Source organism: Lathyrus oleraceus, chromosome 4, assembly GCF_024323335.1.
Source record: "Lathyrus oleraceus cultivar Zhongwan6 chromosome 4, CAAS_Psat_ZW6_1.0, whole genome shotgun sequence".
NCBI lineage: Eukaryota > Viridiplantae > Streptophyta > Magnoliopsida > Fabales > Fabaceae > Lathyrus > Lathyrus oleraceus.
The window spans coordinates 95,702,788-95,726,813 of record NC_066582.1 but is presented as its reverse complement, the minus strand read 5'-3'; positions in this window follow the sequence as shown (position 1 = coordinate 95,726,813).

The window sequence follows — 24,026 nt, the reverse complement described above, 5'->3', positions numbered from 1 at the left end:
GGAGATGGAGGAATTGAGTGGCTCACCAAACTCTTTAATGAAATTATGAGGTTAAAGAATATGTTAGATCAATGAAAAAAAAGCACCATAGTTCCAATCTCTAAGAACAAGGGGATATATAAATTGTGCAAATTATAAGAGGTTAACCTTCTGAATCATACCATGAGGTTATGTGAAAAAGTGATTAAACGGAGACTAAAAATAAAGACTCAAGTTACTAAGAATCAATTTGGTTTTATGTTGGAAGCGGTCTATCTACTATGATATGTAATGGAGCAGTATCAGATAGACCAACAAGACTTACACTTAGTTTACTGACTTGGAGAGTACGTATGATAGAGTGCCTAGATATATTTTGTAGAAAACAATAGAGAAGAAAAAGGTTAGAAATGCCTATTTTTTAGTTGTCCAAGATATGTATAAAGGGAACAAACTAGTATGCAAACATAGGGCGGAAAGACATACGATTTCCCCATTACAATAGGATTGTACCAAACCCCAACCTTTTTAGTTTAATTTTGGATGTACTCAGAGAACACATCCAAGAGATAGCATTGAGATGTATGTATTTTGTATATGATATATTCCTACTTAAAGAATTTGAGAAGAATTTAAATTAAAGGTTGGTGACGAGCCTTTAAAACACATGAATTTTGCCTACGGAGAAATAAAATGGAGTATATGGAATGTAAATTCAGCAAAATGATAAATGTTTCTAACCTAGAGGTACAAGTAAGAGATTATAAGTTATACTTTTTAAATATCTTGGGTTCGTAATACAAAACAATTGAGAAATAGAAGTGGATGTAAACCATCAAATTCAAACTGGATGGATGAAATGAAGGAGGTCCCAAGGGGTTTTATGTGACACAAAAGTACCGCTAAAGCTGGAGGCAAAATTTTATTGGATAGCGGTAAGACCTACAATGTTGTACGAGATAGAATGTTGGGCGGTTGAAAATAAACACAAGAATAAAGTAAGTGAAGCATAAATAGTGATGTCTGTTGGATGTCTCGTATGACTATACGAGATAAGATTAGAAATGACAATATTAAAATGTGTGTTAAGGTAATACTTAGAGTAAAAAAGATTGTCAAAAATAGACTTATTTAATTTGAATATATAGAGAAGACATGTAAGTTTTGTTGTAAGGATATCATATCATATGAAGAGGAGTCAAATAACGAGAGGTAGAGAAAGATCTAAAAAATACTACAAAATAAAATATTAAGAAAGATTTCGATATTAACAAATTGAATAGGAACATAATCTTAGATAGAATATTATGACAAAATTTTATCTATATAGTCAAACTTATTTAATGAGATAAAACTTAATTATTAATGTTATTACTACTGCGAAGTCTAACAAAATTCAATCAAATTATCTTAACAACGTTTGGGTTTTTACTTAAATAGATTCTCAAATTTATTGTTTTACTCGCCTCAAATATATTAAACTCATGTGAATTAAACATGTAGAAAAAAAAGGGAAGGTAAATACTTACCGTGAAGGGGAGTTCAATTACAAAAATTTACAAACTGTATTGTGTATTTTTATTTTATAAGGAGAGAGTGTGTTATTTAAAAGATGAATGTTCATATTCATATCTATTTAAATAAAAATTACAATATTAAAAAAAACAAATAATATATAAAATCTAATATTATTGAATGTGTGAAAACCGTTTAAATTAAATTAGATTTTAGATTGAATGTTCAAAATCAAACAAAATTATATGTATATATTTTAATACTTTATTATATATATATATATATATATATATATATATACTATATATATAATATTATATATATATATATATATATATTATATATATATATATATATATAATATATATAATATATATATATATATATATATATATATTATATATATATATAATTAGGATCAAATGACATTAATGTGTCAAATTTAATAACATTCGATAATTCTTAACCCTATATTCGTATAACAGAATTCACCGTTGGATTGAAAATTACTATTATATAGATCACATCTATAAAATTTTACATTAAAAAATCATTTGACATGTTAAAGAGAATGATAAAAATTTAACTATTTTCATAAAATTTTGTAAGACGTTCGTTTTTATATATGTTGTTAACATGTCAAATGATTTTCGATTGATATTAGATTTTATAGACATGGTCTATATGATAAATATTTTCAATCCAACGTTGAATTTTGTCTTACAAATATGCGGTAGAGTTATCAAAGGTGTAATTACTAAATTTGACATTTTGATGTTATTTAATCATATTATATATATATATATATATAATAATATATATATTATATATATAATATATATATATAATATATATATATATATATATATATATATTTCAAAATAATTTATTGTTTTTATTATATAATGTTAAATTTAAATATAATATGTATTATATTTTATATTTAACATGTTTTTTCTATATAAAATTATTATAAATTTTAAAAGTTATATTTTTTAAAATTGATATATAAATATCGATCTTAAATAAAATATATTAAATTGGATAAGTTCGAATCAAATTTTTTTAACATCTAAAATTGAAGTAAACAATATATGCGTTTATCTTTAAATTGAATGAGTTTTTATTTTAAAATTGACTTAAGTAGTCTAGAAACACCCCTACTTTAAAACATATGGCTATTGGGTGGAAAACATAAAAGGGAAAGTCCAAGGTCCACTAATTACATTAGCCGGCAACACCTATTAATGTATTTTCCGCCATTTGCCAATAGTGGTATGTACTACTAGTATATGTCATAGGAATTCAAATGCTACTTTGAGTACTTTCTTCATTTGTTTTTTTTATCTAAGTAGGATTTTTTATTTTATTTTAATATAACTGTTTTAAATTGAAATTAAAAATAGGTGGAGTTCTAGTAAGTTGAAATGAGTTTTTAGTATGTTGAGTGGAGTTAATTTTCAAAACTAACAATTCAACACTTTAAGTTATTGAACGAGTGTTAAAGTAATTTGAATGTATGAATAAGACAATACCTAAAATGATGTGTGTTGTGTTTTATATAACGTGGGCGGTTGATATTGTTTTTAAGGCATCATTCTCAAAATCTTTATTTTCTTTTGTATTTGTTTGTATTTCATGACAGTTTATCATTATGCAATTTTGTTAAGTATTTGCATGTGTTTCATATGATTTTTAGTATATTATGTTTAAGTTTCATGAAAAAATAAGAAGAAAATGAAGAAGTGAATAAACAAAATAAAAAGATGAAAAAATGGAGAAATTATGAAGAAAATAGCATTTTCACCACAATTTACATCATGAAGTCTATCGGTAATTTAATTATATCTAGAGTTTCGTAAATTCGATTGAGGTGGGACACACGACAAATGAAAGCTAAAAAAAGAGCTAGTCACTAAAGAATCGCGCGGACATCGCAACGAGATATGCACCACATCGCGGTATGATGAAAATTATCGTGGTGTGATGACTCATTTTTTCTATCATGTTTTTATTTATATAAATAGGGGGAAATCAGGCAAAAATAGGTGTGGACATTTTTGGTATAGATTCTTGACGTCAAGGTAAGTTTTGGAGCTCTCGTGCGAAGGTTTTCATCATCTGAAGCCCAATTTCTAACCAAAGATTCATGTTATCCTTTTATTTCTTCAGATATGATTACTATCAGTATGAGTAGCTAAATATCTATTTATTAGGGCTTGCTAGATGAACCTATATGAACTTATTGGATCATATGTTTGTGTATTGAACTATTGACTTTTTTTATTAATTCAGTATCGTTATTCAGTTAAATTCATGTTTATTGCTTTATATGTGTTGACGAATTCATATATCGAACTTAGATGCGTATCGATTACTTACCATAACTTGACGAGTATGGTCTAAATTAAATGTTCAACTTAGTAATTGAGTAGGGATAAGAAATTGTAAGTTGTGACTTAAGGTTTAACGTACTGAATATTATTTATTTTAACTATCTAGCTTAACTAAGGGACTAAGGGATTATGGACTTGTAGTGTAGAATAGTGAGTTGTACACCAACATCGATAGTGACATTCAAGGGATTTGAAGCAAGGCCTAATCATTTTTAATCTGATCAATTTTCCAACAAAGTTTTTATTTCCGCAATTGTTCTTTCAAACCAAACTTTGAAAATCCCTAAATTTTACTTTCAATAGCACCTTAACCGTCTTGTTAAGATAAAACAATCCCCGTAGTTACGAATTTATTTTATTACTTCAATGACATTTAGTACACTTGCTAAAAGGCTATCAAGTTTTTGGTTTTGTTGTTTGGGATTGTTGAATTATTCTGACAAGACAATTTTTGTGCTACGGTTTTTATTTTTAATTTATGTATTTTTTATTTTTTTTTACTTTATACTCTTATTCAATTTTTATTTGGTTTAGTGCTACTAAGGTATTTTCTGTTGTGTATGCGAGGTAAAGGATCTAGCATATTGCTTTTTGATTCAAAGCATGTGTGATGGATCTTGATTTTTAACTTGCTCTATTAGCATAACTTGAAGCGTTATCAAAATAATTGTATGCCTCAATTCGAGTTACAACAAAAGTTAATCCAATCATGGCATTCTAATGTGATTTTTATGGTGAAGGTCACACCAATGACCATTGTGTACTAGAGTGATACATTGTAGAGGCGCTTTATGCGATAAATGATCAAGAGTCAGATCCTTAGTTCAACACCTATAATCCATGGTGGGAAGAGCATCCAAATATCAAACAGAGTAACAATTAATGTCAAAATTTTAATCAAGAAGCTCCTTATGATCCACCACCAACGAAGTCATCTCTTATAGAAGAGACTATGAACTAATTCATGAAGATGACTCAAAATAACTTCGAGACTTTGACCAAGAATTAGGATATTATTAGTAAGAACACAAAAGCATCCATAAATAATCTTTAAACTCAACTTTGACAGTTACCTAAATAAGTCGCAACTCAATCAAGTGGAGGCTTTAATGAGAATATGTTGGATAATCCTATGAATTATGAAGTTGAGAGAGAGGTCAAAGAGGAATGTGAAGTAGATGATGAAGGAGGAGTTGAAAAAGAACAAGAAGAAGAAAGAGACATGCCATTAGATAAAAAAATAGAATCAAGAATAGAAGAATTTTAGGCAAAAAATAAATATGGGAAAAGAGCAAGAATGCAAAGTGAGGATGATCTAGTTTTGGAAGAAGCTCTAAATTCAATAATTTGTTTAGACGTAGATATCCAAAAAGAAAATCTTCAACAAAGGCATGTCCTTGAAGAGTATTTTAGCAACAAAGTGGATGCAATAAAAGAAATTGATAAAATATTGGATGTCATTTATACTTTATTCTCTAACATCAAGAAGAAGATACGGTAGCAGCATCAAAAATACCTCAAGTGTATGGGATTCCTACCAACAAAAGGAAGAAGAAAGATTATGTGTTTTTTGTGTCATACATGCCGCCCTAATAGAGGATCAAATGACCAAGCTAGAGACCTTAAAGTACCATTGCATGGGAGTGTAAGACCCCAATTTTGACCCTAAGATCCCTCATGTTATTTCATCATTTGCATTGGCTTTGGGATCACACCTTGGCATCCTCCTTTACCCCTCATTCACTGGGTTTGCGATGGGACAGATCACAAAGCACATTTGATTGTCTCATACTTTGTTTTTCATTATTTACTAACCAAAATACCAAAAATATGTCTATGTATAGCCTTGTTTCTTTTGTAGGTAGTGTGTGCATCCACCAATGCCTCATCAAGCTCATATCTAGGGTTTGAGACCCTCAATGCAAGGAGATCAATCAAGATATGGTTCACATTGGCTATATACATCATATATAGGTCCCCATGATCTTCATTTATCATTTTGATCAAGAAATCATCAAGAGTTTGAAGCTTGTTTGCCTTGGAAGCCCTAATTCATCTAGGTATCTTGTGTGACTTCCTCAACAAGTTTCTTCAACAATTGGTCCAATCATCAAGGGATACTCCATTTCACATAAACTTATGCATATATGATCCTCTATGAGTCCAAAATATCAAGAGAACTTCAAGTTTGCAAGTTGGTTCATGGTGGTTGACCAGAGAAAGCCAACTAGTCAAAACTGGGGTTCACTAGACCCTATCTCCTACAATTTTTGTCATATGTAAATGATTACAAGAGAAATGTTACTCCATATGACATTATAAACAACATTAATATTTAGGTCAAGAGCTAGTTTTGCTTGTAAAGTCATTTTTTATGGTGAAAGATTATAGGTTATTTTGTTTGTGCTCTAGTTAGGAGGTCAACTTCCAAGGACCATAACTTGCTCAATTTTTATAATATGAAGGCTATCCAAGTTTCATGATCAAATTAAATATGTATTCTACAACTTTTATTCTTTGAGAAACTTCAAATTTAACTTGCAAGGGCATGCTCCAAGAGGAAACATTATAGGTCATTTTGGGCCATTACCATTGAACAAGCAATTTTCCTCAACTTCTAAAATGTATAATTCCTTCATGCCAAATCCAAATGAGGTCAAATTTATGACCAAATTGAAGAGGTTTGAAATAGATACAACTTTTATGAAGGAACCTTTTCCATTTGAAGCTCATAGCAAAAGTTATCAAGGTGGAAGAAGTGAACATTTGACTTGGTACTTAGAAAAATTTCAATTCTGTTTGATTTCTCCAACTTCCACCTTAAAATTAATCATGATCCAAGCTTCAAATGGAAAAGTGTTAAACATGAAAGTTGTTCCCCTTGATCTCACCTTTCCAAATGCATGGCTTCATGTTACACTTTCAGCATCACTCATGATCATCTTTGGACCTTTTAACATCACTTTGTGGGCCTATCACACGCCCATGCGAGCATGCACATGAGAATTTCTATTTTTGGCATTTGAATGAAAGTGTGTGGAAATCAATTGCCATGCCTATAAATACATTGCCTCATGCTCAAAATTAGAGAGACCTTGCCCAAACTTTGCTCCTGCAACCTTCCCTTCATCATTAGAGGATAAACTTGAAGGTTTTCAATTGAAAATCGATTTTTAATTTCACTTCTGTTTTGAAGTTTAAACTCCAAAAATCCAAGCCATTTGAGCTTTCAATTCATCTTCTGCAATCAAGTAGAAGCAAGCCCAAGCAAATTGAGATCCAGATTGAGCCTTATCACTGTAAACAAAAGGTAAAGTTTCCAAACTTTCTCTCTTTGATTCTCTCTCAATTCTTCACCATTCTCTTTGATTTTTGGTTGGCTGAAGTCCTACCAATGTAGACAACAAGATTGAGTTGCTTTGAGGTCAAATCTAAGTAACTCAGATCATGAAACTCAAATTTCAAATCCATGTATCTTTCAATATACTTGGAATTGGAAGAAATGGACGTCAGATTCGTGCTCCTAAGCATTTTTTCTTCAAAAACATGTACTCATTTTTCATTTTCCATTTGATTCATGGTGGACCAGTCCGGTGAGGTCCACTGGAGAAGATGACCGGAGCTAGGGCTCCGGTGGTGTGCTGGCGTTGCCCAGACCATCTGATCATAGTTCCACGTTTTAACCAGGAACCTTGCTTTTGCATACCACATGTGTACATACGTTGACTGAGGTGTTGGATGGAAGCACGCTCTTGGCCATCAGATATACCACCTCAATTAATGAGGGAGATCTGATGACCCTTGTTTTTTTAAATTTCATTTTATTTTCTGCTTTTTCATTTAATCCCTTTATTTTGTTTAATTCATATTAATTTCATTTTTAATCCAAAAAATATGGGACTTTCACCAAAAATCTTTAAATGTTTTTCTCTTCCATATTCTGAATTAAAATCATTTTTTGGATTAATTTTGATATTTTTCATGAATTAAATGTTTTTGTGCATATTTTTAATTGTTTAAAAATACTTTTGACTTTACAAAAATAGTGAAATTTTTTGTCTAAGGTCCTTTGACCTTGTTTGACCTATGATAAATCTCTTGGCCATTTATTTGGTGTTTTGAAGGGATTTTAGGTTTTGACCAAGTTAAAATGTATTTTAATTCATTTTTAAATATATTTTTAATTGATTAAATGCTTAAAATGTTGTTGAGCCATTTTTATGATCTTGTGATGTTTGACTTTCTGTTTGGGCCTTGGTCATGGTTGATTTGACTTTTGTTGGATCAAAACCATTGGATTTAGGGGATTGATGAAATATACATTTCATCTCCCAAAATGAATGGATGGTTTTGATTTGATTTGATGAAAGTCCTCCCATGATCAATTTATCTTTCTATCTTCCCCTCCCTCTTCACCTTCATCCCTATTCTTCCCCATTCCATCATTTGACCAATGAAATCTATAATGTCTAAAGGCTAATTGATTCATTAATGACCTTGTGTCAGATGAATCAATACAAGTGTGACTGAGATATGTCCCTCCCTTTTGATCTTTTCTTTTAGTGTGTGGTATGTTTTAGGAGTTTGATTCTTCATACCAAATATCTAACATGCATTAACACCTAAATTTTTATTGCCTGACCTCAGATAGTTGTGACTTCTACATAAGTCTAATTACGATTGCTTAACATAGAGCTAAATTTGACCCTCAAGGCATAACATTCTAGTAAGTGAGATTGTAAGTCTCCCATTCTTCATGGCATTGTGTGGAGACTTGACCTTTTTCCTTTCATGGGAGCTAGTGGCATACTTGTTGAATTATCTAAGTTGGAGCCCTTCTCATGGAAGATGTCTTGGTTTAAGGATTCATACCTGTGAATGAATGGTTGAGTGTTCTCCCAAGAATGACTTAATCAATTAAAATCACCATTAATACTTGACTAACTTTTAACTAACATTTGACTAAATCTTGGTAATATTGCTTTACTTTCAAGTCGTTTACTATTATTCAATTTAAATTTCAGTCCTTTATCATTCATTGCCATTTACATTTCATATAACTTGTTTATGTTTATGTTCTTTTTCCTTTGCTCATTTGAGCCATATCTTGTGATTGTATATATTGTTTGTGTGTTTTGATTTTGTTTGTGGTATTAGGACCTTAAAATACCTAATAAAAACAAAAACCCTAAAAAACATCTGGTGGACTATTGAACTTGATCTGAACTTTTGGACTTAGGATTAGGCAACATGCCCTGTGCAAAAAGGACTTGGCCAATGTCAACATCTTAAGACTGAGCTATTTTGAATAGTGCCTTCATCTGATGCAAGACTTGGGAATTGTTTGGATTCATTTTCTACTCTGCCTTAGTGTTTAATTGTTATTTTGATCTTGTGTCTGATGCTTTGTTCTGAGTTGATCAAGGAATATTTCATCTGATACATTGGAAGACAATGAAGACTGCTAGCTATTGGATTTGCTTGCTCGGATATGGCTATCTTTATTTGATGCCTTGATCTTCATGATGTATGGATATTACTTATTGCTTATTGATCATTGCTTGATTAAAGTCCAAAGGAAATGGGTTTCTATATGACATTCTTGTCTGTTGGATTGCATCCCATTGGTCAGATCTTTTCAACTCTTAACTTTTAAATTTGTGCTTAGGATAGCATTTTATCTCCTCCCACTTCTTAAATTTCAAAATCTCCCCCCCTTTTCAAAAACCTTCTTTGCTTGTGATTTCAGACTTAGACTTTGTTTTAATAATTAGAGCCTTTGGCCTTATGCCATTGAATTTTCAAACTCTTTCTTAAATCAAATTTGTAAATAAACTTAATCATATTGACTTAAATTTCAAAAGACAAAAAGAACTAATAACTCAATTCAAGCTTTTGGCCCTTTGTGCCTTTTCTTATTAAAATTTTGTTAAAAGCAATTCACCAATCTATTTGAAATTTTTACCATGAACTACGAGGTTTTGATCCCTCATTTTTATGTTGGTACGTAGGCACAAGTCCGAAGGTCTTGTCAAACACAAAAATATAATCGATGAATTCTTTTCTCACCCCCACACTCTATTTTTTTCTCAAGCATCTTTTATACAAAACATGCATGCACACATAAAAAGGGCTCCTTAGGAGTACCTATGACACTTTGGGTGCTAACACTTTCCTTCTGTGTAACCAACCCCCTTACCTGTAATCTCTGGAATTTTATTAGTTTTGATTTGAAAACTTCTTATTGTAGCGGTAAATTCATGATCATCAAGCTATGGATAAGCTAGACATCAAATAACTAGAGTCGCCACCACACTTTTATTGTTTTCAAGGGAAAATGGAAAAAGTACGAACAAAACCCAAAAGTAAGAAGTTTTCAAATTAAAACTAATAAAATGTTAGAGATTACAGGTAAGGGGGTTGGTTACACAGAGGGAAGGTGTTAGCACCCAAAGTGTCATAGATACTCCTAGGGAGGCCTTTTTTGTGTGCATATGCATTTTGTACAAAAACGATGTTTACATACAAATAGAGTGAGGGGATAAGAAAAGAATTCATTAATTATATTTTTGTGTTTGACAAGACCTTCGGACTTGTGCCTACGTACCAACATAAAAATGAGGGATAAAAACCTCGTAGTTCGTGGTATAAATTTCAAAGTGGATGCATTGCTTTTAATAAAAAATTAAGTTTGAAAGGCACAAAGGCCTGAAAATGGTTTGAATGAGTTAGTTCTTTTTTTGCTTTTGAAAGTTTAGGTCAAGTATAGTTAAGTCTATTTACAAGTTTTATTAAGAAAAGAAGTTTGAAAATGCAATGGCATAAGGCCAAAGTTTCTATTTTGCAAAGTGGTCAAAGTTTAGAACAAAACTAGTTCAATCAAAGAAGATTTTTAAAAAGGGGGGAGAGATTTTGAAATTAAAGAAATGGGGAGGAAATGAAGAGACTAATCTTATGCACAAAATTAAAAGTTAAGAGTTGAAAAGATCTGACCGATGGGTAGCAATCCAATAGGCAAGAATGCCATATAGAAACCCCAAATTCCCTTGGATATTAGAATCAAGCAACAAACAATGCATACAATATTAACTTGAAGAGCAAGGCATCAAATAAAGATAGCCACATCCAAGATTAGCCACTCCATGATCTTCTTCAGATTAAGCCCATGTAACAGATGAATTTCACAAAATAACAGCTTCACAATGATCATGTTGCAGATGAACTCAAAGGGATCTTGAATGATGTATCAGATGAAGTTTCAAATTGCAATCACTTGGTTTCACAAAAGTTGGCATTGGCCAAGTCCTTTAGCATAGGGAGATTGCTTAAATTCTAAGTCCAATTTGTCCAAGATCAAGTCAACAGTCCACACCAAAGTTTTTTAGGGTTTTTGTTCTTATTATGTACATTAATGGTCTAAGACCACACAAACAAAATATACACAAGCAAGATATATCACACAATATGGTCCAAATAGACAAAGGGAAAATGACATTAACATAAACAATTAGAATGATATGAATAATGGCAAATGAGTAGGACTTAAAAATTAAAGTGCATTAAAATAAAGGACTTGAAATTAAATGTTAGTTGTTAATGAGTTAGAAGTTAGTATTGTTTTGCTTTTGATTTTCATTTTAAGTCATTCTTTGGAGAACACTCAACCCACTTATCACAAGCATGGATCCTTGAGCCTAAACATCTTCCAAAGGAAGGAAAAAAGGTCAAGTTTCTCCATAATACCATGAAAGAGGGGAGACTTACAATCTCACTAACTAGAATGATATTCCTTTTGTGTCAAAAATTTAGCGCTATATTAAGCAATCGTAATTGGACTTATGTATAAGTCACAATTATTTGAGGTCGGACAATAGAATTTTGGTGTTCATGCATGTTAGAGACATAATATAATGGACTATGCTCATGAAACATACCACACACAAAAAGAATATGCAAAAGAGGTGGCCTAATCTCATCCATACTTATGTTAATTTTGCAATCAACTAGCCTTAGGACTTAGAGATATCATAGACCAAATGAGATGAATGCATAAAGAAGGGGAATAAGATGAAGAGGGAAGGGAATGGATCAAAACTCAAATTGGTCAAAGGAGGACTTTTACCAAATTAATATCATTCATTCATTTTGGGAGATGGAATGTATATTCCATCAATCCCCTAAATCCAATGATATTAACTTAACAAAGTCAAATCAACCTTGACCAAGGCCCAACAACATGAGTCAAACTTACACAAATCATCACAATAGGTCAACACAGTTATTTGGCATTTATTCAAATTAAAAATACTAAAATAAGGCATTTAAATTAAATATGGTTTGTCAAGTTCCTAAAACCTCATCAAAACACCAAAGAAATGCCCATGAGATTTATCATAGGTCAATCAAGGTCAAAGGACCTTGGAGACAAAATTTCAGAATTTTTAAAGACTTAAAAGTATTTTTAAATAATTAAGAATAATCACAAAATCAATTAAATCATGAAAAATATTAATAATGATCCAAAAAATAATTTTAATTCAAAATATGAAAGAGGAAATTATTTGAATTTTTTTGGTGAAACTCTCATATTTTTTGGATCAGTATTAAAATTAATATGAATTAATGAAAATCAAAGGAATAAAAATTAAAATCAGAAAATCAAAAAAATGTGAGCCACTTGATCTCCCTCATTAATTGAGGCGGCAGATCAAGTGGACACAAACGCGCGTTCCATAATGGAACCTAGTCAGCGCGCCACACGCATGGTAATCAAAACCAACGCCTAAGATTAAAACAAATTGAATGGATCTTGTGGCTAGGAGACGTGCCAACGCACCGCCGAAGCCAGAGCTTCGGTCTTCTTCTCCGGTGGACCTCACCGGACAGGTCCACCCTCAACCATCACCAAAATAAAAAAGGAGGACATGATCTGAAAGAAAAAATGGTGTATAGCACGAATCTGACCTCAATTTTAACTAACTCCATATATATATAGAAAGATATGAGGAGTTGAATTTTGAGGTGTGTCAACTGAGTTGCTTTGATTTGACCTCTAAGCAACTCAATCTTCTTGCCTACATTGGTAGGACTTCAGACAACCAAAGATCCAAGAGAGTTGATGAGAATTGAGTGAGAATCAAAGAGATGAAGTTTTCTGAAAATTACCTTCAATGTTGTGTAAAACTTGAGGTTGCTTGCTTCAAACACGATCTGATCACTCTTGAGAAGCTTGCAGGGAGTGGTTAGCAATGGTGCAAGGCTTTGGATCCTGGAGCTCTTGAATCTCCAAACAGTTGAGATTCAAACTTAATTTTCAGATTGAAAATTATTAGGTTTTCCTTTAGAATGAGAGGGTTTCAGTTGAGGGGCAAAGCTGGCGCGCAATGTGTGTTTGAATTGAGCTCCAAGGGCCTGCATTTATATCATTTGGGATTGATAATTGCACACTTGAAAATTTGCTAAATTTGGCAATGTGATGCACAAGCTTGCATGGGCGTGTACAAGCCCATGAAGCAATCCATTTTGATCCAATTGCAACTGTAATGAAGTTTAAATGATGCTTGATTGGCAAGGAAATGTGAAATGGAGTTTTGGACATTTGATTTCCTCCAATGGTGCAACTCTGTTAAAGCCATGCGCAACCCTAACAAACTTCATCCAAAATACATGAACTTGGGTTCTTTGGAAAGCTTGGATCAAGGGAACAAGTTTGATGTTGAAAACTTTTTCATTTGGAGCTTGGATCATGGTGAATTTGAAGGTGGAAGTTTGGAAATTTCAACATGTTGAAAAAATTTCTAAGTGTCAAGCCATATACCTCAATATTCCACCTTGCTTAACTTTTTATGTGAGATCCAAATGAGAAAAGTGTCTTCATCAAAGTTGTAAATCTTTCAAATACCTTCAAAATGGTAACCAATTTCATGTCATTTGGATTTATAATGATAGAGTTATGCATTTTTGAAGTTTGGAAAAATCACTTGTTCAATGGTATAGGTCAAAAATGACCTATAATGTATCCTCATATTACATGCTCATAAAAGTTGAATTAGCTCTCACTCCAAACAACAAAGTTGAAGTAGACATCTTGAATTTGACTGTGCAACTTGGAAATCTTTCATCTCATAAAAATTGAGCAAGTTATGGCCTTGGGAAGCTGACTTTCAAATTAGGGTTTAGACAAAATAACCTATAATGTTTCAACATAGAAAATGATTTTTCAAGCAAAACTAGCTCTAGGTCTTAACATAAAAGTTGTTTGGAATGTCATTTAGAGTAACGTTTCTCTTGGAATAATTTTCATATGGTGAAAAGTGTAGGAGATAGGGTCTAGAGAGACCCAGTTTTGATTAGATGAATTCATCTGGCCAACCACCATCAACCAACTTGCTAACCTTTAATTCTCTTGACTTTATAGGCTCATGGTAGATCATATATGAATAAGATGATGAATTTTGAATTGTCCCTTGAGAAATTTGATCAATTGGTGAGATGGCTTGTTGGAGAAGTTACTCAAGATACCCAGTCAAACTAGGGTTTCCAAGGCAAATCACCTCCAAAATTTTGAAGAAAACTTGATCAATATAACATGTAGGAATCAATGGAACTCATATATGATGCTTATAACCATTCTTGGATCAAATTCATGGTTATGCTCCTTGTCATGAGGGCCTCAAACCCTAGATATGAACTTGATAAATCAACGTGATCATGCCCTACCTACAAAAGAGTTAGGCAAATGCAAAGACATATTTTTGATATTTTGGTTAGTAAGATGATAATATAAAAGTATGATACAATAACATGGTGCTTGGTGATCTCTCCCAAATCAAACCCAATGAGAGAGGGGTAAGGAGGATGCCAAGGTATGATCCCAATGCTAGTGCTTATGATGAAATTGCATGAGGGATCTTAGGGTCAAAATTAGGGTCTTACACTTATCTTTGGGTTTTGTTCTTACTTTTCCCTTTTACTTTGGAAACAATAAAAGTGCGGTGACGACTCTGGTTTTATTGACGTTAAGCTTATCTATAGCTTGATGGTCATGAATTTACGGCTACAAAAATTAAGTGGCGACTTTGCTGGGGAATAGTCCTTGTAGCGGTAAATTCGTGACCATTAAGCTATGGATAAACTTAACGTCAATAAAATTAGAGTCCTCACCGCACTTTTATTGTTTCCAAAGGAAAAGAGAAAAGTACGAACAAAACCCAAAGACAAGAAGTTTTCAAATCAAAACTAATAAAATGTCAGAGATTACAGGTAAGAGGGTTGGTTACACAGAGGGAAGGTGTTAGCACCCAAAGTGTCCTAGGTACTCCTAGGGAGCCCTTTTTTATGTGTGTATGTGTTTTTGGTATAAAAGATGTTTGCAATAAATAGAGTGTGGGGATGAGAGAAGAATTCATTTATTATATTTTTGTGTTTAACAAGACCTTCGGACTTGTGCCTACGTACCAACATAAAAATGAGGGATCAAAACCTTGTAGTTCGTTGTAACAATTTCAAAATGAGTGAATTACTTTTAATAAAATTAAAATTTTAAAAGAGGCACAAAGGCCCAAAAGAGTGAATGAGTGTTAGTTTTTTTTGTCTTTTGAAATTTTAAGTCAATATGGTTAAGTTCATTTACAAGTTTGATTTAAGAAAAGAGTTTGAAGATTCAATGGTATAAGGCAAAAGTTTATAATTTGCAATAAGGTTTAAGTTTATAAATCACAAGCAAAGAAGTTTTTGAAAAGGGGGAGAGATTTGAAATTTAAGAAATGGGAGGAGATGAAGAGACTAATCCTAAGCAGAAATTTAAAAGTTAAGAGTTGAAAAGATTTGACCAATGGGATGTAATCCAACATACAAGAATGTCATATAGAAACCCACTTTCCCTTTGGAATTTAAATCAAGCAATATCAATAAGCAAGTAGCAAAATGAAGAGCAATGCATCAAATAAAGATAGCCACATCCAAGCAAGCAGCTTCATAGTCTTCTTCTTCTCATGTATCAGATGACATACTCCTTGATTGGCTCAGAATAAGGCATTAGAGACAGGTTCATAGTAACAATTGTATCAAGACCATGTAGCAGATGAATTCATGAGGATCCCAATACTTACATCAGATGAAAACTCAAATCACAATAACTTGGTTTCAGATATGTTGGCATTGGCCAAGTCCTTTTGCATAGGGAATGTTACCTAATTCTAAGTCCAAAGTTCAGATCAAATCCAACAGTCCACACAAACATTTTTTAAGGTTTTTGTTGTTTATTAAGTATTTTAAGGTCCTAAGACCACAAACATAAACAAAATACACAAACAAATATATACAATCACAATATATGGCTCAAGTGAGCAAAATGAAAATGACATCAACATAAACATGTTAAATGATATGTAAATTACCAATGAAATGGTAAATGGCTTGAATTTAAATTGCATAAGATAAATGACTTGAAATTAAAAGCAAGAATAATAAAAGTTAGTCAAATGTTAGTTGATTAGATGTTAGTTGAGTTTTGTTTTTCAATTGATTAAGTCATTCTTTGGAGAACACTCAACCCTCTATTCACAAGCATGGATCCTTGAACCAAGACATCTCTCAAAGGAAGGAAAAAAGGCCAAGTTTGCACACAATACCATGAAAGGGGGGAGACTTACAATCTCACTTACTAGAATGCTATGCCTTTGGGTCAAAATTTAGAGCTATGTTCAGCAATCGTAATTGGACTTATGTAGAAGTCACAACTATCTGAGGCCGGGCAATAGAAATTTTGGTGTTAATGCATGTTAGAGATATGGTATAATGAAACATACTCTTAAAACATACCACACACAAAAAGAAAAAGATCAAAGGATGAACCTATCTCATCCATACTTGAGGTTCATCTAACATAAAGTTATTGATAAACCAATTAGCTTTAGGATAATGAGACTTCATTGGTCAATGGGAGGGATGGGAAAGAATGGGATTGAAGATGAAGAGGGAAGGGAGATGAGAGAAACACAAATTGGTCATGGGAGGACTTTTATCAAATTAAAATCATTCATTCATTTTGGGAGATGAAATATACATTTCATCAATCCCCTAAATCCAATGATTTAATCCAACAAAAGTATAATCAACCTTGACCAAGGCCCAAACACATAGTCAAACTTTACAAGTAAAAAAAAAGGCTCAACATAATTTCTATACAATTAATCAATTAAAAATCAAATTAAAATGCATTTAAATTAAATTATGTTTGGTCAAAAACCTAAAACCTCTTCAAAACACCAAATAAATGGCCAAGAGATTTATCCTATGTCAAACAAGGTCAAAGGACCTTAGACAAAAAAAATCATAATTTTTGAAAAGTCAGAAGTATTTTTAAACAATTAAAAATATGCATAAAAACAATTAATTCATGAAAAATATCAAAATTAATCCAAAAAATAATTTTAATTCAGAAAATGAAAAAGGAAAATATTTAAAGATTTTTGGTGAAAATCCCATATTTTTTGGATTAAAAATAAAAATTAATATGAATTAATAAAAATAAATGGATTAAATGAAAAATCAGAAAATAAAAAGAAATTCAAAAAAATAAGGGCCATGAGATCTCCCTCATTAATTGAGGCGGCAGATCTGGTGGCTACGCGCATTATGTCCATGGTGTTCCAAAGTCAACGCATGTGTACATATGGTAATCATATTGGATGGATGAGATTAAAACGTGGGACTCGGATCAGATGGTTCAGGTAAAGCCAACACACCACCGGAGCCCTAGCTCCGACCATCTTCTCTGGTGAGGGCCACTGGACTAGTCCAACTAAAACTTCATGAAAAATGGAAAATGAATACACTAATTTGAAGGAAAAATGCTCAGGAGCACGAGTTTGGCCTCAATTTTCTTTAATTCCAAGTATATAAAAAGATACATGAATTTGAATTTTGAGGATCATAAATTGTGTTGATTCGTTTTGACCTCAAAGCAACTCAATCTTCTTGCCTACATTGATAGGACTTCAGACAACCAAAAATCAACAAGAATGGTGAAGAATTGAGGGAGAATCGAAGAGATGAAAATTCACCTTCAATGGAGCTTCAGATTGACACGATCTTGCTTTCAATTATGCTTGGCCTTGCTTCAGATGCTTGTTGGAAGTTATTAGGATCAATGAAAGGTATGGACTCTTGGAGTTTCAATCTCAAAACAGATGGAGATTTGAAACTCAATTTTTAAAGAAAATCTTCAAGCTTATCCTTCAATGGTGATGGTTTGGGGTTGCAGGTTCAAAGCTTGGGCATGAGGTCCTTAATTCTGAGCAATGATGGTTGTATTTATATGCCATGAGATTGATTTCTACACACTTCCAAATTTGGCAAATTTTGAGAAATTCTCATGCATGCTTGCATGGGAGTATGCTAGGCCCATAAAGTGATGTAATATGATCCAAAAATGAGTGAGAGTCATGATGAATTCATGTTGGTAATCCATGCAATCGTGTATGAAAAGTGGAAGAGGAAATCATCCAAATGGTTCTTTAATTTGCACCCATGCATAAGTCCTTCATCCTTTGGCCAAATGAGATGATCTTGGATGTTTTGGAAAGGTAAGACCAAGGGAAACAACTTTCACGTTGAACACGTTTTCATTTGAAGCTTGGATCATGATGAATTTTGAGGTGGAAGTTTGGGAAATCAAACATATTTGAAAATTTTCTAAGTCCCAAGTCAAATGTTTACTTCTTCCACCTTGAATAACTTTTTATATCGACTTCAAATGAGAAAGGTTCCTTCAGAAATGTTGTAGCTATTTCATTTGGATTTAGCATGAAGGAGTTATGCATTTTAGAAGTTGAGGAAAATCACTTGTTCAATGGTATTGACCCAAAATGACCTATAATGTTTCCTCTTAGAACATGCATTTTAAAGTTGAATTTGAACTTCTTCCAAACATAAAAGTTGAAGTATACATATTTAATTGGATCATGGAATTTGAATGGATTTCATATCGTAAAAAATTGAGCAAGGTATGGTCTTGGGAAGTTGACCTCCAAACTAGGGTTCAAACAAAATGACATATAATCTTTCACCATAAACAATGACTTTCCAAGCAAAAATAAATCTTGACTTAAACATGAAAGTTGTTTTTAATGTCATTTATAGTAACTTTGATCTTGGAATTATTTTCATATGACACATATGAAAAGGAGATAGGGTATAGGGAACCCCGGTTTTGACTAGTTGACTTTCCTTGGTCAACCACCCTGAACCAACTTGCTAACTTGACATTCTCTTGAACTTTGGGACTCATGGAGGATCATATATGTGTAGGATGATGTAATGTGAAGTATCCCTTGAAATATTTGATCAATTGTTGAAGAAACTTGTTAAAGAAGTCACATAAGATACCTAGATGAATTAGGGTTTCCAAGGCAAACAAGCTCCAAACTCTTGATGATTTCTTGATTAAAATAATATGTGAAGAACACGGGGATCCATATATGATGCTTAGAGCCAATGTGAACCAATTCTTAATTGAGCTCCTTGCATTGAGGGTCTCAAACCCTAGATATGAGCTTGATAAAGCATAGGTGAGCATGCGCACTACCTACAAAAGCAATAAATTATACATTGACATATTTTTCGTATTTTTGTTAGTAAATAATGAAGAACAAAGTATGAATACAATCAAAAGTGTGTTTGGTGATCTCTCCCAATGCAAACCCAATGAATGAGGGGCAAGGAGGATGCCAAGGTGTGATCCAAATGCTAATGCATATGATGAGATAGCATGAGGGATCTTAGGGTCAAAAATTGGGGTCTTACAGTCCTCAGTGGGTTTAGCCTACTTTTTTATGTGTATATATTTGTATATTGTTTGTGTGATATAATCTATCTATTGTGCTTGGTGATCTCTGTGTCGTGAGATAAGTTCTAACCCGAACTTGAGTGCAATTAAGATATGAGGATGGTATAGTCATGTTCAACTTGTGTGGAGTAGTCCTTAACAAGTTGGATTGAGACCCATCTACTCAGTGGAGACTCTTTTGGAGTTACTAATGTCACACAAGTTATTTGTGGATAGGCATTACTTTCTCTGATTTGGGGTCCGAGAAGCTGAGGACCGTACAACATTTAACCCAACTTGGCCTATTTAGGACGTAGTTCAAAGACTGTTCAGGTGTAGACTTGATAACAGTTATTACGCGATACTACACTTAGACGAGTTCCTCTTGGGAATATTATGGGTTGATGAGTCAGTCATCCTAACCTATAATATCCGATAGATGGGATCAAGACTCTGGGAACTTTTTAGAACATGATCTATATGTTTTTTTATCCTTAGTACACTCCTTTGGGATGGTCCTTAACCCGACTCCTTGCTCATGACTCACAACAAACCCTTTGATTCTCGGTTGGTTCGATTAAGTCTCATCAATATCAATGGAACTTGGGTGTTGATAAGGTGAAAATCATGGTCCGCCAAAATGGATGATTGATCTTGATGATGACTTGATCAATCCCTTGACCATTGTTTGTGTTTGCCTTGTATGTGATCCCTTGTTTGTGATTGTTGCATTCATGCATACATGCGCATCATAACATTCATCACAAAAAAGTAAATTTCAAGGAAACCGAGGTCTTGTTTGAAAATATTTTCAGACCATGGATTGTGGACGAAGGAACACTAAGAAGTACAGTTTCAGATGTCCTGATTTGAAAGAGCTAAGGAAGTTGTCATCCTTTGTATTAGATCCCTTCACTTTTCCTGATTATCAGCTTGTGCCTACGTTAGAGGAGTATGCCCATCTCTTGGGAATACCCGTATCTGACAAAGTACTTTAGTGGATTAGAGGAGATTCCCATATCTCATATCATAACTGAAGCTCTTATTTGAAGAAATATGAGATTGATGCTCATTTGGTGAAGAAATGAGGTATTCTTGGGTTGACTTATGATTTCCTCATTGGTAAAGCTACTGTCTTTGCTCAAGTCGGTAGCATGGATGCTTTTGAAGCTATCTTTGTATTTCTCATTTATGGTCTAGCTTTGTTCCCTAACATTGATGGTTTTGTTGATGTTAACGCCATTATAATCTTCTTGATTGGGAATCATGTTCCTACTCTCTTGGGTGATGTGTATTTCTCTTTGCATTTGAGGAATTCTAAAGGTGTTGGGACTGTTGTGTGTTGTGTTCCTCTTCTGTACAAGTGGTTTATTTCGCACTTGCCTCAGACGCATACTTTCTTGGAGAATAAACAATGTATACGATGGTCTTAGAGACTCATGTCCCTCACTAATGATGATATAGTTTGGTATGATTTTGCATTGAGTAGTGTGAATATTATTGACAGTTGTGGTGAATTCTCTAATGTGCCTCTCATTGGTACACAAGAAGGAATCAACTACAACCCTGCTTTGGCTGGCGTCAACTTGGGTTCCCCTTGAGAGATAAACCTAATAACACTCAGTTATAAGGTCTTTTCTATAAAGAGGGTAAAGATCCCCAACATTTGAAGCAAAGGATGATACGTGATCGGCATAATATGCAGAGGAAAGGAAGATCCAAGCTTGGTCCGTGCAACTGTGTAGCTTTGGAAGCTTACACTATTTGGGTGATGAAGAGAGCTTTGGAGCTGAAGATGGCGTATGCTTGTGAAAGACCTATGTCTTTGGTTGTGGCTGAGCCATTAACTCTCCCTAACCAAGATGTAGAGGAGTTGGAAGACGCACTCACCAAGATGAAGCAAGAGAAAGACATGTGGGAAGAGCGGTTCCATGCTTTGAGACGAAAGCATGAAGAGTTGCAACTAGATTCGAAAGACAAAGATGCGCTTATTGAGATTCTTGAAGATCGAGCAGTGAAGAGACAGAGAGAGCCAGAGGGGCTTTCTTCCTCTAGTATGCCTCAGCCTTCCGGTGCATGGAAGAAGATTGTTGATCAACTTGTCCTTGATAAGGCTCAGATGAAGACATCTTTTGAGTCCGATATTCAACGCATCCGAAGGAAGTACGCGCCCGCAACCAAATCATCTGATACCGTTGCTAAGGGATCCTTAGGATGACTAGTTTCCTTTTCTCTTGTATTTGTACTTTGGTTTATGAAATTGTACTCAGTGTAATCCTTCCAAATTTTTATGCATAAAAAGAGATTTTATGGTCAATCAAATTGTTATTATTGTTATTATATTTGCAAATAAAAATTCATACATTCCTTGAAATTAAAAGCAAAACAAAAACATTGCATTTCATGCATCATTTGCATAACAGGTTTTCTTCAGTCATATGTCTTATCGGTTATTCTTCTGTGCTTCAGCCAAGTTGACTCACCGATACAACACTCGCGCTAATCAACCAAGGATAATGGAGCATTTAGAGCAAGAGAACAAAGAGCTGAAGGATGAAATTTCCAGGTTAACAGCATTGATGGAATCTGTCATTTTTGCGCAAAACCAATCTTCACCAACTCCTGCAACTCCTCCCCAGAGGACTGTTATCTCTGAGGTTGCTACCTCAATTGTTCCTATTGCTACCAGCCACCCGGTCCTTCCATGCCTGCTGGATTCCCTTGGGGGATGCCATCCAACTTTATGCCAGAAGGGTATGCACCCACCTTTGTTTCTCTGCCGGCATCTAGCCCGGTCATGTCAGTGCTACCTCATATTATTCACACTCTGCCTCATGTTGAGAACACTATCTACCATTCTGAGCCATCTGAGGGTCCAGATGTGTATGAGAAAATGGACAAAATGAAGGATCTGTTCCTTGAGATGCATAAAAAATTGAAAACTCTGCCTGGTACCCAATGTGAAGATCCCGATGAAGTTCAAAGTCCCTGATTTTGAAAAGTATAAGGGAAACACTTGTCCGCTGAGCCACCTTGTGATGTACGCTAGAAAGATGTCTACTCAAACTGATAATATCAGTTGTTGATTCACTACTTCCAAGACAGTTTGATTGGTGCCGTTTTGAGATGGTATATGGGTTTAGACATTGCAAGTGTTCGTACTTTCTACGACTTAGAAGAGGCCTTTGTCAAGCAGTACAAGTACAACGTTGATATGGCGCCTTATAGAGACCAACTGAGGTCTATGTCTCAGAAGGATAAGGAAACATTTAAGGATTATGCCTAGAGATGGAGGGAGTTGACTGCCTAGATAAGTCTACCATTGGAAGAGAAAGAGATGAAGAAGATCTTCCTGAAGACGTTGAGTTCGTTTTACAACGAATTTATGATTGCCAATGCTCCCAATGACTTTATCGAAATGGTAAATATCGGGATGAGGTTAGAAGAGGGAGTCCGTGAAGGACGTCTGTCTAAAGAAGAAGCATCATCTAGCAAGAAGTATGGTGAGAGTTTCTCCAAGAGAAAGGAGGGCGAAACTAATTTAGTGTCAATGGGGAGACCGAGGAGGCCTCATGTCAAAAAGGGTTCTCAACCTCGTCAACATCAACATCAAGTTTCATCAGTGATTTCTGTATTTTCCAGCAATTCCAATAATCAATCAGTTCCGATTCAGCAACAACAACGTCAACAACAACCTCAACAAAGAACCAACTACAACAACAACAATAATAACCAACAAAGCTTTGAGAGGAAGAAGGGCTCTTTTGACCCTATTCCTATGTCGTATGCAGAATTGTACCCGTCCTTGGTTCTCAAGAACCTCATCCAACCAAGAAATCCTCCGCAGATTCCTGAGCCACTTCCATGGTGGTTCAAACCTGAACTTCGTTGTGCTTTTCACCAGGGAGCCCCTGGCGACATAGAGAACTGCTATCCATTGAAGCATGAAGTACAAAAGCTTGTAAACAGTGGTATGGTGTCCTTTGAGGATAGAGCGTCGAATGTGAAAGGTAATCCTTTGTCTGCTCATAGTAACACTTTTGTCAATAGGGTAGATGATTATCCTAGTGAGTATAAGGTTTATGATGTTCGCCATATCATACAATCTTTGGTGGAAATTCATAAAGATATTTGTTTGGTCAGTGAGTGTGAGCATTACCATGATGGTTGTGTGATTTGCAGTGTGAACCCTCGTGGATGTGTTATTGTCAAGAGGGATATTCAAAGGTTGATGGATGAAGGACTTATTCAGATTTTCCAGTCAAGAGATATAGATGATGTGAATGTAATCGTGCCGGTTTTTAAGA